Below are 13,747 nucleotides of genomic sequence, written 5' to 3' on the forward strand. Positions count from 1 at the left end.
ATCCCAAGAAAGGGGACATAAGGAATTGCAGTAATGTTTGTAATGGTTGCATCATTTTATAAAATAAATGTTATCCTTAAATCAAAATAGGTTTAAGTAAACAAAATTATTTATGGTGTTGTTTCCAAACTTGAGGGATAAATATAAATGTGGAGAAAATAAGTAGCTGGTTGAAAACTTCTAAAACATCAGCAAATGGACACATCACAAAAGAAAAGACTCTCCCATCATTAATGCGCTGGTGGATAGAGAAGGTAGTCACACTTAATGCTTTACATGTGTTCAGACCACATTGCATCATCATCACCACCAACATTTACCAAATATACAACTTGTTTTATGATACAAATAAAATCATTGAAGTTACCTTTTCTAAAATGTAGTAGAATACTGTATTTTAAAAAGGGACATTTGCATCTTTTAAAGAGAACAAAACTGACATGCTCATTGGCAATGCCAGGCTTGCTACAATGCAACATGTGGAATAGTGTTCAGATAACAGATTTTCCATATGGAAAGTTTTGATGTGCTTATAGTTATTGCTTGTGGGTTTTATCTCTGAAAAAAATATGTGGGAAGTTGTAGGCAGTGAAGACACATTTGTTGCCTTTCCAGTAAGCTTCCTAGTTTGGATTAGCAATCATCATCATCATCATCATCATCATCATCATCATCCTTTATTTGTACACCATCCTATCTCCTCAAAAGTACTTAGGGTGGTGAACAACAAATGCAGCAATCATTCAGTGCTGTTCAAAAGAAAAACATAAACAAATAACCATCCCACCCAAAACCCTCTCAGATCCATATTTAAACCAAAAAGAAGACTCAAAAAATAACATGTGACATTTACAAATCCATAGTAATCCATCAACAAAACAGAGAAGTCAGACCAGCAAAATATGTTTTAAATTTAAAATTATAAACTATAAAATTAACTGTAAAATTAATTACCAGCAGCAGCCTGGGTGAGTAGCCCACATAACATACTAAACAACACTTCCCCATTCTCTGACATTTAAGAAAATGCACACAGATTTTAAAAATGTGCATGTTTAACATTGAATTATTGTAGAGTAACAGAAAAAAGAGCCATAAACAAAGCATAAAATCAGGATAACCGTGCTATCTTTTTTTAAAAGATGTTTTTAAAAACCTAGAAAGTATAATTTAGTGATTATGGTTAGATTTCATCCTTTCTCCCAAAAGAATTTAGAGAATAACAGTTTTCAACTTGCTTGGATCAGAAAAGAGAAGAATACAGACTAAACTGACATTGGGAAGTTGATAAGCCTGGAGAACCATGACCAAGTATTGATGTACATGAAGAGTCATGACCTGGAGTGTCATGACCAGTTTTTATCTAGCAGGTTACATGTGTTTGGACAGTCATGACCAATATGTTTTAATGAACACATGCAGAACCTCAGATGATGTCCTAGGATTATCTTCTTCCTCAATAGCTATTCTGGCTATTTGAGTCCTGATTGTCCACAGCAAACCATTATTTGGATTGTACCTTGAAATTATCTGTAAAATATTTTAATCAATATGTTGCAATTATAAAGTGACAGGCCTTTCTGAAGCAAGTAGGGTAATTTGTAAGCACAAATCATTAGTATAAAGGGGCTAGAACTGGTTCTTCAGTCATAGAAAGACATGCTTCTCAGCCGACTGATCTCTCCCTGCTTTTTATGTGACACAACTGGTCTGACAAGGCTTAGCATGGTGAGACAATCAAATATCTATGCAAAGTTTGCTTCATGTTTTCTATTGCATTGTCTGTTACAATCAGTGGAAACCACCAACAGAGACTTGCCTGTTCTGTCATCACAGTCTGCTCATCACCCCATGGGTCTGCTGAATCATAATGCTGATGTCTGCTCATTTAGTCATCCTGATCAGTGCATAGACATGGAAAGTTGCCACTTCAAAACACTCCTCAGTCATACAAAGACCCTTAATAGTTTTGTGCTGGACTCTATTCTTTCACTAACAGTTTCTCACCAATAACACTAGGGAAATGTAAAGTGGTGCATATTTCAGGAGACTGACATGATTAATATAGAAACAATATACCTGGAATCCTTGGAAGAATGTTATATGAATGGTGGCCATGTCCAACCAGGTACATGCAACCTGCTATAATGTAGCCCACAGTAGATTTCTTACTGTTCAATTGTAATTTGATCACCAGGAGACACCTGAAGGATGGAAAAAAAGAGATGGGACCAGATACACACAGTAGGAGGTGAAATGGTTTATTAAATTAATTTGTATTATAGTAATGAACTGAGGTGTTTTCATTCATCGGGTTAATAAAAGAAGAGGGGGGTTAAAATGGTTCAGAGCTAAATCTCTTCCTCCCTCCCTCCCTCTTTTTTCGTACACTATATATGAAGAGTCATGACCTGGAGAAGCTAGTGCTAAACTGCTTTATTTCTGTTGTGTATGTGTATTTATGGATTAGGGAATCCATACATATATGTCCATATATACCTGTGTATATGATGGGTGTGAATTCACACTAACATACACAAACACTGATTCATTGCATATGTTCCATTCATCTAATAGATGGATTGTTATTTGAGTTGGTTTCAGAGACAGAAGAATGGAGTTGATATTAAGATAATTAGCACCATTCACTATTTTTCTCCCCCAGAATATTTTTAATTGTAAGGAAGCAATGATCTAAAGGTCGAAAGAGAAGGTGTTTGAGGTGCTGGTATGCAACCCCAGAGATTACTTCCAAAGTTCTAGATGAGAAAAACATGTATAATCCTGATATTAGAATGAATTGGGATATTAACACTTCAGGCCTTGCTCATATCTTCTCATTTTTTTTCAGATGTAGATGTGCAACCCCAGAGCTCCTTGCAGGAAACTGTCTCTATCTGACATTATGTTTTCAATTAGGAGTGGCCAGAAATTCCTCTGACACTGGAAAGGCAGAATCAGGATCTCAAAGAATGGCTTCATTTTAGGCCTGTAATACAGAGCAGAATATGATATCAATCTCAGTGCAAGTCACTTGCAATTCTTTTTGAAATCACCAAGACATTAATAAGTTACATTACAGTTTAACTTAATGGAGGCTAACTTTATTACATTTGCAGTAAGCAATAAAGTTGTGTTACACCATAGAATTATAACATTATGATTTCACTTTAAAAGCCATGGCAACATCCTATGCAATACTAAAATTTACAGTTTAGGTGGCATTTAGAATCCTCTGCCAGAGAGCTCTACAAACTCCAAGTTTCCATAGGTCTTATCATGGCAGTTAAAATGGAATCATAGCATTACAATGTGTGGCCTAGAAGGGCCCTCAAAAGTTACAGAAAAGGAACTACGTTGACTATTTTTGTGAAGTTGAAAAGTTAAGTCTTACAACAACTTTTTTTGAGATTTTGAAGTGCAACCATAATAGATTACTTGAAATTTTAAAAAGTAACTTTCCAAGCTCTATATGACCATGGAGAAGGCCTGTGGTTTCTAAAGGATCTTCAGCAGGAAGCAGAACTTCAGACAATTGCAATCTATCCCCTTGGATGTCTCTGTATAGTTTTCAGAGTATTGGCAAAAATAAAAACTAAATCCAATATATTTCCAACAACCCTCTGAAATATTTTGCTAAAAAGATTGTGTGTGTGTGTGTATCTCCATGCCCCCCCCCCCAAAAAAAAGAAAGAGATGTTTATACAGCCAGAGAGACAGGTGAAAATCTGGAGGAATAAAGAGCCATATAAGAAGATCCCATTGTTGGAGTTTTAAAATCTTTAAGTTCACAAATTGATCTATAAATCAAAGTGTCAGACTACTGATTGAGAAGCTAGGACTCTCACAGATTTCAGTGGCTTTGTTGCTTTAGAATAAAATGTTAAAATAAAGATGATACTCAAAATAGTAATACAGCAGTTAAGATAAATAGACACAAAGCAGGTCTCACTTTACATTCATACGCTTAGAAAATCAGAGAATTTTTTGCTAGCAAAGCCTGCTTCAGGCTTATTGTGAAAAGCCTCTGGAATACCAAATGCCTCCAACTGCACATTTGCTATGATTTTTTTAAAAAAAGGAAATGGTATCCTGTTATATAGGTGAAGAGTAAACAGAAGAGGAGGGGGAGAGAGAGAAAGGTATTTCAGATTCCAGCACAATGCCAATATCCCATGATGGCTATTGAGAAGTTCAATTGACTAGTAGCAATGACCATTTCTCAGACTCACTGCATCCCTGTCTATCCTACAAACATGTGTTCGTCTGAACGTTCCTGAGGTGTTAGCATAGCAACTATAGTGATACTGATCCAATCTCAGAGGGTTGTTGTAAGGTATAAAATGGTGAGGAAAAGGGAATCCTGGTAACCTGTTTGCAACTGTAACCCAAGATGAGGCTGCTAGTACTTCATAGATATGATTGTTCAGTCCCTGCAGCTATTTAAGGGTGCATCTATACTGTAGAATTAATGCAGTTTGACACACTGGCAATGAAGAACCGCATAGTTAAAGCAATGGCATTCCCTGTAGTAACCTGTGGATGTGAGAGCTGGAGCATAAGGAAGTCTGAGCGAAGGAAGATAGATGCTTCTGAACTGTGGTGCTGGAGAAATGTTCTGAGAGTGCCTTGGACCATGGAAAGATCAAACCAGTCCATACTCCAGGAAATAATGCCCAACTACTCACTGGAGGGAAGGATATTAGAAGCAAAGATGAAGTACTTTGGCCACATAATGAGAAGTCAGGAAAGCTTGGAGAAGAGAAAAATACTGGGGGAAATCGAAGGAACAAGGAAGAGAGGCCGACCAAGGGCAAGATGGATGGATGGCATTCTTGAAGTGACAGGATTGACCTTGAAAGATCTGGTGGTGACGGCCAACAGGAAGCTCTGGCGTGGGCTGGTCCATGAGGTCACGAAGAGTTTGAAGCAAATAAACAACACCACTTTAATTGCCATGTCAATGCTGTGGAATTATGGGAGTTTTAGTTTTACAAAGTTTTAGCCTTCTCTGCCAAAGCATGCTGCTGCCTCACGAACTACAACTCTGATTCCATAAGAATGAGTCATGGCAGTTAAAGTTGTTTCAAACTGCATTCATAGAATCATAGAGTTGGAAAAGACCTCATGGGCCATCCAGTCCAACCCTCTGACTAGAAGCAGGAATATTTCATTCAAGCACCCCTGACAGATGGCCATCCAGCCTCTGTTTAAAAGCTTCCAAAGAAGGAGCCTCCACCACACTCCAGAGCAGAGAGTTCCACTGTAATGGCTCTCACAGTCAGGAAGTTCTTCCTAATGTTCAGATGGAATCTCCTTTCTTGTAGTTTGAAGCCATTGTTCTGTGTCCTAGTCTCCAGGGAAGCAGAAAACAAGCTTGCTCCCTCCTTCCTGTGACTTCCTCTCACATATTTATAAATGGCTATTTTATCTCCTCTCAGCCTTCTCTTCTTCAGGCTAAACATGCCCAGCTCTTTAAGCCACTCTTCATAGGGCTTATGCCATGCTATTCATTCTACAGCGTAAATGCACCCTTAATTCACTTTTCCAGCCATTTGGCAAATAAGTAACATCAAAGCCAAGAGATCATTTAGCAAGATCCAATCTATCTCAATATTTTCCTAGGCCCATCAGCTGCAAACCCATTTGGTTGCACTGGCTCAGATGAGTGTAGATGTTATGGCTTATTGGGCCACAGCCTGTGCCAATGCATCACACAAGCTATTTATGGTGGGTCATTTGGAGATAGTCTCATACTGTGTTACAGTCAGCTCTGGTTGATGGCATTCTGATGCCATGCTTTACATGTGTGTCTCTAAGGAGACATCAATGCATTACAGTGATACTTTGTCATTTATTCCAGTGTGGCTTCAAAGTGGTCATGATGGAGCATGACTGAATTCAGCTCACTGTTTTAAAAACTAAAAGCATGCATTCATTTCACTGTTGAAAAGAATAAGAGAGGAGCCCATTGCTGATCTGTAGAGGAGTGAAAGGCTAGTTCTCACAACTGGTCATCTTGTAAGCCCTTTGCCTTCCCCTGCCCCTTTCCTATGTGAGGGTAGAATTCTTCTCCAACCATCTCTCACCTCTCTGGGTGCATCTCCACTGTTGAATTAATGCATTTTGACAGTGCTTTAAGTGTCACAGTGCCATGCTATGGAATCCTGGGAGTTGCAATTTGGTGAGGCACCATAACTCTCTGGTGGAGAAGAGTGAAGGCCTTGTGAAACCATGACTCCCATGATTAAATCACACTGAACCATGGCAGTTGAATGGCTACCAGAGCTGGGTCAAAACTAACAAAATGAATTTCAATAAGGAGAAATATACGGCACTAGATTTTAGCAATAAAAATAAAAAGCACAGATGTAGGATGGGTGGTGCCTGGCTTGAAAACCAACCATGTGAAAAGGATCTAGGTGTCTTGATAGACCACAAGTTGAACATGAGTCAATAGTTTGGTGAGGCAGCTAAATAAAGCTAATGTGATTCTGGGCTGCATCAACAGGACTATAGAGTAAAGACCAAGGGGAGTCATAGTCCCATTACTCTGTTTTCATCAGATCTCATCTGGAACATTGTGTCCAGTTCTGGGCACAATTCAAGAAGGATTTTGACAAGCTGGACACCCAGAGAAGGGTGACCAAGATGATCAAGGATTTGAAAACCAAGACCAGTGGGGAAGTAGGTAGGGAGCTGTATGTTTAGCTTGGAAAAAAGAAGGCTGAGTGCGGACTTAGGCCCCATCTACACTGCCATATAAAATCCAGATTATCTGCTTTGAATTGGATTACATGAGGCAGGGCATGCTGTTGCTGGGGAAACATTAAGAGGAGTGGTGGTTCTCATGAAACTTTCCCTTGATTTGAGTTTATAAATGATCAGCCACAGCCACTATTCACAAAGAGCTTTATATATGCTGATGATCTTGGCCTAACCACACAAGGAAAAGACATTGAAACAGTCAAAAGTCAACTTACTAATGCCTTGAAAGATCTATCCAGATAATCACCTGAAGTTTAACTCTGCCAAGACACAAGTGTATGCTTTCCATCTATGGAACCGTGAAGCCTACAGGAAATTGAAAGTTAACTGGGAAGGCCAAGTGCTCGAACACTGTTTCCATCCTAAATATCTTGGGGTCACTTAGATCGAACACTAACATTTAGGAAACATTGCATGGACACAAAGTAGCTACATGCAATAACATCCTGTGGAAACTTACTGGCAGCACATGGGATGCAGACCCAAAATTAATAAGAACATCAGCCCTGAGTATGCCTCCCTTGTTTGGCACAAGTCTGCCCACGTGAAGCGGGTGAACATAGCACTGAACAAAACATGCAGAATAATCACAGGATGCTTTAAACTTACACCTGTTGATAAACTCTACGAGCTAGCTGGCATTGCCCCCCCCCCCAAACTGGGAGAGAAATAAGGTTGAACACTGAAAGCCACCAACTACATGGTTATGAGCCTCCTCCTAGTAGACTCAAATCAAGGAAAGGGTTCATGAGAACCACCACTCCTCCAGCAACAGTAAGAGCATCCTTCTGTGCAGATAAACCAGGAAATCCCAATTGGATGGCGCCCTTATGAGGGTCTTCCTCCAGGGGCAAACCAAGAATGTTCAACTTAGAAGTCTCTGAATAGACTCAGAAGTAGGCAGATCAAAAGACAACCTGCAAAATGGCACTACCTAGAACAGGCCCGTAGCCAGAATTTTGTTTCGGGGGGGGGGGGCTGAATTTTTTTTCAGGGGGGGGGTTCGGGGGGGCTGAGTTTCGGGGGGGCTGAGTCTGAGTGAAAGAGGGGCTAGCCTAGCAAACCTTTTGTATCGTTACCCCAATACCCCCATGCATATGGGATATATTGAGTATGGTGATCAGATCATGATATGAATAAATATAACAGTTTAAATAATGCACCAGTAAGGCCTTTTCGCGAACCACCATGAAAATTTCGGGGGGGGGGGGCTGAAGCCCCCCGAGCCCCCCCCCCCCCCCCCCCCCCCTGGCTACATGCCTGACCTAGAAGAATCCTCCACCTTGCACAACTGTGAAGCCAACAGCAAATTGAAAGTTACCTGGGAAGGCCAAGAGCTTGAACACTGTTCCCATCTTGGTGTCACCTTATATCAGACACTAACATTTGGGAAACACTGTATGAACACCAAGCACAAAATAGTTTATCTGTTTTGAACTGGATTATATATTATATATTATTAACTGCGGTGTAGACTAAGATAATCCAGTTCAAAGCAGAGAATGTGGATTATCTGCTTTGATAAGGCACTGTAGAAGAGGCCAGAGTCCTCTCCCAACCACCCAGGTTTTCAGTTGGCACCTCCGCCTGTTTTCCAAGCACATTCCGCTGGAAAGGGAGTGGCAGCAGGCACATCATAATAATATGAGATACCTGAGCGTTCAGGGCATGGAGGTGAGGTGTACTCTATAAAATAGCATGCCAGGACTGGACTTTTTGCAGCAGCTCCATGCCTTTGGGCAGCAGAAGGCAAAGGAGGAGGGAGGCGAAGGCAGCTGGCAGGAAGGCACTCCCATCACCAGCGCCTGAGGAGGGGAGGTAGGGGGGGGAGCAGAAGGGGTGTGTGCGCTTGCCTTGCGCGTGGAAGGAAAGCAGCTGTGGCCAAGGGAAAAGCCTGGGTACTCGGTGCCCACGGCCCACCTCTGCGTGGCCATCCCTGTGCCAAGCAGCAGCAGCTTTGGGAAGAGAAGACCTGGCGGAGCGTGGCATACGGTAGGGCGCGCTCCCCGAGGAGCTTCCCGTTGCTCTTGGTAACGCCGGGTGGCTCCGCGTGGCAAAGGGAGAGGCGCGGAAGGGGCCGGTGCGAGTCCGTGGGTCCCAGCCTGGGCACGCAGGGGAAGAAGCCGGGCACCCACTCTCCCCCTTGGAGTCATCGGGGTGGGCAGCACACCTGCATGGGTCTGCGAGAAGGAACCAATGCCCGAGGGCCCTTCTGCACAGTCCCAGATACCAGAATCTCAAGGCAGAAAATCCCACCTTATCTGAGTATGGACTCAGATAACCCAGTTCAAAGCAGATATTGTGGGATTTTCTGCCTTGATCTTCTGGGATATAGGGCTGTGTGGAAGGGCCCTGGGTTATCTGAGTCCACACTGCCATATATCCCAGTTCAAAGTAGATAATGTGGGGTTTTCATTCAAGAATGCCTGGGTGGGAAAGATTCCTTTCGGACTGCTTCTCTCCCGCGGTTCAGGTGCTCATGTCTTCCTGTGAGAAGGGGGTCTTCCCTCTCTTTGCGTCTTAAGGGAACGCGCATTCCGTTGGCATGCCTCGAGGGGGGGGGGAGTCCCCCAGTCCCCACCTGTCTCCCCTTCTGCGTGGGTTTCCCCACAGCCCTCTTTCCCCTTTCAGAGCATTGTAGTCCCTCTTTTATTGGATGTCGAAGTGGGAGCGAGAAGAGGCCCTTCCGCTCCTTCCCTGCTGCCTGTTACTATCGGAAACGAACCCATGTGGCTTGACTCTGTGGGCGGCGGGTGTGTTGGATGGGGAAGCGGTCCAGTCCACATCTCCCCCAAAACGTATCGAGATCAAGGGAAGTCCTCGTCCCCCTGTAGCCCTGCTTTGATCAGGTCTCATCTGGAAGAGACACGGTGTGGCAAGGCGCAGGTGAGCAACGGAGCAGCCCCCTTTCTCCGCCCATTGAAACCGGCGGGGGAGACCCGTTCCTTGCCCACGCGTGTTTTCCAGGAGGAATCCTCCCCTCTCGGCGTGGCTGTGGTGGGGCAAACGCGCTTCAGCGGCAACGTGCGTGTGTCAATGTGTGTAAATCTGTGTGCGCGGAGCTGGAGAGAGATTGGGGAGGTTCGGGGGCTCGTTGCCATGGCTCCCTCGAAGCTCCGCCGAAGGAGATATTGATGCCAGTCACGAAGGGACCCTTCTTCTTCTCCTTCCTTACTCCTCCTCCTCCTCCTCCCTTTCACCCTCCTCTTTCTTCCTTCCTTCCTTCCTCCTCCTCCTCTTCTCCTCCGTTTGGGGAGGTGGGACGGGTCTCCCTCCGGCTGCCACTCGCCAAAGTCCTGCCTCTTCCACGGGCAGAGCCTCCTCTCGCCTCCACTCCCCGCGGGCAGGCAGGCAGGCAGGCAGCAGAGCCACGGCGTGCGCACACACCTCCGGCCCCCAAGCGCTCCCGGCAACAGCCCCCTCCCTGGAGACCCAGAGGTAAGAGGCCAGGTCCAGGGAGGGAGGCAGGGAGGGAGCAGGGAGACTCCCTCTGGCTTCCTCACCTGGAGGGGAAACCCGTAGCACCTTGGTTGGCCATGATGGCATCAGTGACAGATGAGGGGTGGCTCGAATGGGACCCAGGGGGGTGGGGGCTTCCAGAGAGGGAAGGAAGGACTGACAGATCTCTCGCCCCCGAAATTGGGGTGTGAGGGGAAAAGAGAGGTGTATGTATATGGCAGAAGGCGAGACTCCCCTGTGGATCACCTGCCGCTCTGGATTGAAACCGCCGCCACTCCCCTCTTCTTCCCAGAGCCTCTCTTCTCTCTCTCTCTCTCTCTCTCTCTCTCTCTCTCCCCCCCCCCCCCTTCCTCTTGGCCAGTGATTCTTTCACACTGTGCGAGTCGGAGCCAGCTACAAATGACCAAGTGTTTGGCTGGCCTCTCCAAAGTAATGAGGGAACTCGCGTATTGTGTGCTCTCAGCCTTGCAAGGGAATTTTGCTGGGGAATTTCTCTCTCCCTCCCGCCTTCCCCCTTTCTTTCTCTCCCTCTCCTCATGTCCCTTCCCTCTCCCTCCCCTTTCTCTGCCTCCCTCCCTCTCTCCTCTGCCTCTCTCCCTCTCTCTTTCCCCTTTCGTTTTCCTCCCTGTATCTCTTCCTCCCCGCCTCCTTCTTTCCCTTTCCTCATGTCTATTCCCTCTCCCTCCTCTTTTGCTCTCTCCCTCCCTCTCTCCTCCTTTCCTCTCTGCCTCCCTCCTTCTCTCTTTACCCTTTTCATTCCCTCCAACTCCATGGCTGCTCCTCTCCCTCTTTCCATTTCCCCCTCCCTCTCTATTTTTCTCTCTCTCCCTTTCCCCCCCTCCCTCTCTCTTTCCCCCTTCTTTCCTCCCCCTGTCTCCCTCTCTCTTTCCCCCTTCTCTCCCTCTCTCCCTTCCCCCTCCCTCTCTATTTCTCTCTCTCTCCCTTTCCCTCCCTCCCTCTCTCTTTCCCTCTTCTTTCCCCCTTCTGTCCCCCCTCTCTCCTCCCTTCTCTCCCTCCCTCCCGCTCTCTTTCCTCCCTTCATTCCCTCCCTCTCTATCTCAACGTCCCCCTCTCCTTTCCCCCCCTCTCTCTCCCTTTCCCTCCCTCTCCTTTTCCCCTTTCATTCCCTCCCTCTCTCTGTCTCCCTCTCTCTCTCTTTCCCCCTTTCTTTCCCTCCCTCTCTCTCCCTCTCCCTCTCACTTTCCCTCTTTCTCTCTCTCCCTTTCCCTCCCTCTCTCTTTCCCCTTCATCCCCTCCCTCTCTATCTCTCCCTTCCTCCCTCTCCTTTTCCCTCTCTCTATCTCTCTCTACCTTTCCCTCCCTCCCTCTCTTTCCCCTTTCTTTGCTCCCTCTCTGTCTCCTTCCCTCCCTATCTCCCTCCTTCTCTCCTCCTTTTTTCTCTGTCTCCCTCCCTCTCTCTTTCCCCCTTTCATTCCCTCCCTCTCTGTCTCCCCCTCTCCCTCCCCCCTCTCTTTTTCCCTCTCTCTTTCCCTCCCCCCTCCCCCCCTCTCTCTTTCTCTGCCTCTCTGCCTCTCTTTCTTTCTCAGGGATAAAGAAATGCTCCAAGAGAGAGATGGAAATGCTTTTTGATTCTGCTCACCAGAGTTGGGGGGAGTGGGTGGGTATTTCCAATTTTGGTAGATTTCCCCTTCTGTCTCCTGTTTTAAAACCCAGGAAGAGGTCTGGGGTCCTTTTTTCTATCAGTCAGTTACATGGCCTCAGGAGTATTGTAGAGAATGAATTACTGTGTAATTGTCTGGATTGAGTGGATACAGGGCTTTGAAAAGATGAGACCTTTCTACATTGCTGAGATGGACAGAAAGCTCTTTGTATTTCCTCCTGTTGTCTACAAGTGCAAGTCTGTGATGGAGAAATCGAGGATGGTTGCAGCTCAGTTTGGCTTTGGCTCAGCAGACCTAGTTCCTCAGGACTCATTTGCTTGGGCAGAGATTGATTTTGTTTTGTAGTGGGACTGAATGGCAGGTTTTGTAAATATGTGTGCAAGCTATTGTATGATTTTTCTCAAGAAATGTCCACTTGTTTAAACATTTACGTTTTGCAACAAGAGCAACCTGGATGTAAAAATGTTGTGTCCCCTGTGCCAAAAGGCGAGCCATAGTAAATTCCTTTAGCATGGGACACAGCCTTTGACCATTGTGTTCAGCCTCTCCTGCCAAGCTACTTCTCTCCTCCTGTTTTATTTCTTATAGAAGTTACTGAAATCTGACAGGGAAAAAAGAACTGGAGTGGGCATTATCTCAGCAAGGGGGAGGGACAAAGACAAGAATCAACCTTGCACCTTCACATACTTTAGGCCTCCTTCCATAATATTTGAGAACAACTGAAAATGAGTTTGACTGATGTCAGTTCTTTTTGTAAGACACCTTAAACTCCAAAGATTTGGTTTTCCTTGACATAAAATGGTCAAAATATCATAACACTTTGATGGTCTGAATATTTCCTAGATAAATCCATGGAAATCCATGTGAAACGTAACGTAGCTATCTAGCTTAACTCTCATTTATTTAGAGGAGAATGCAAGTCCCTCTTCCCATTTGGACCTAACTCATCCAAAATAGAAACAGACCAAGGAATCTTTAATAATGACTTTACAATCATTCCTCTACATCTGCCGGTTTAACTTTTGCAATTTTGATTATCTATAGATTGGATTAAAATGGTCCCTCTAGAAATCTCCAGGTCTTCTATTTTGATTGTATAGTCAACTTCCTCTAGTCATGCTGGAGGGCGTAGAGATTACTAGAGAGAACACCTCTCTAGGAATCTCTCCATCCTTCAATGCAATTATCTACCCAGCTTCCAGTGGAAGTTGGTCATTGAGTCATGCTAGAAGATCTGGAAGTTCCTACAGAGGTGTTATCTCAAAGAAAAACTAAGGCACTTTATTTACAGTTTTCCACATTTATTTATTTATTCATTCATTCATTTGCTTTATTTATACCCTGGCTTTCTCACATCAGTAGGGGGACTCAAGGTGGCTTACAACTCCGACAAGATTCAATGTCATAGAATCATAGAATTATAGAGTTGGAAGAGACCTCATGGCCATCCAGTCCAACCCACTTAAAACGCCATCATAAAACATAACCCATTGACTAAAAATAATTTTAAAAGTTAAGCAAATAAAACACATAGAATAGTAACAGATTAAAACATATAAAGTACATGATTCCATTAATCCATAAACCTTGCTCATAATCCTTATTCAGACTGTATCAAAATCTGTGGTAACTTATTTTTCAAATGCTTGTATACAGAACCAGGTGTTTAACTTTTTTTCTGAAAACTAGAAGAGATGGGGACTGCCCAGTGTCACAGGGGAGGGAGTTCCACAGCCGGGGGAACACCACTGAGAAGGCCCTGTCTTTCATCCCCACCAATAAGGCTCGTGAAGAGGGTGGGACTGAGAGCATGGCCTCCCCGGTTGAGCTTAAAGCTCTTGTTGGCTCATAGGAGGATATGCATTCGGACATTTAAGTTGGACCAGAACCATTTAGGG

At 44.5% G+C, this 13,747-nt stretch overlaps 1 protein-coding gene across 5 annotated transcripts in view; it reads left to right on the forward strand.

Moving 5' to 3' along the window:
- Positions 1-8,598: 8,598 nt before the first annotated feature.
- Positions 8,599-13,747, forward strand: part of CHL1 (cell adhesion molecule L1 like) — a 296,469-nt gene continuing 291,320 nt past the window's right edge. For 3 of the 5 annotated variants that reach the window (XM_060766329.2, XM_060766332.2, XM_060766331.2), the window contains exon 1: positions 9,747-10,206. The gene's annotated coding sequence lies outside the window, so the exon portion shown is untranslated. Of the gene's footprint in view, positions 8,761-9,487; positions 9,655-9,746; positions 10,207-13,747 lie in introns of those variants that run through there. The other 2 variants (XM_060766330.2, XM_067463473.1) reach the window with 2 other exon arrangements.

This window comes from Anolis sagrei, chromosome 2 (genome assembly GCF_037176765.1).
Source record: "Anolis sagrei isolate rAnoSag1 chromosome 2, rAnoSag1.mat, whole genome shotgun sequence".
Taxonomy (NCBI): domain Eukaryota; kingdom Metazoa; phylum Chordata; class Lepidosauria; order Squamata; family Dactyloidae; genus Anolis; species Anolis sagrei.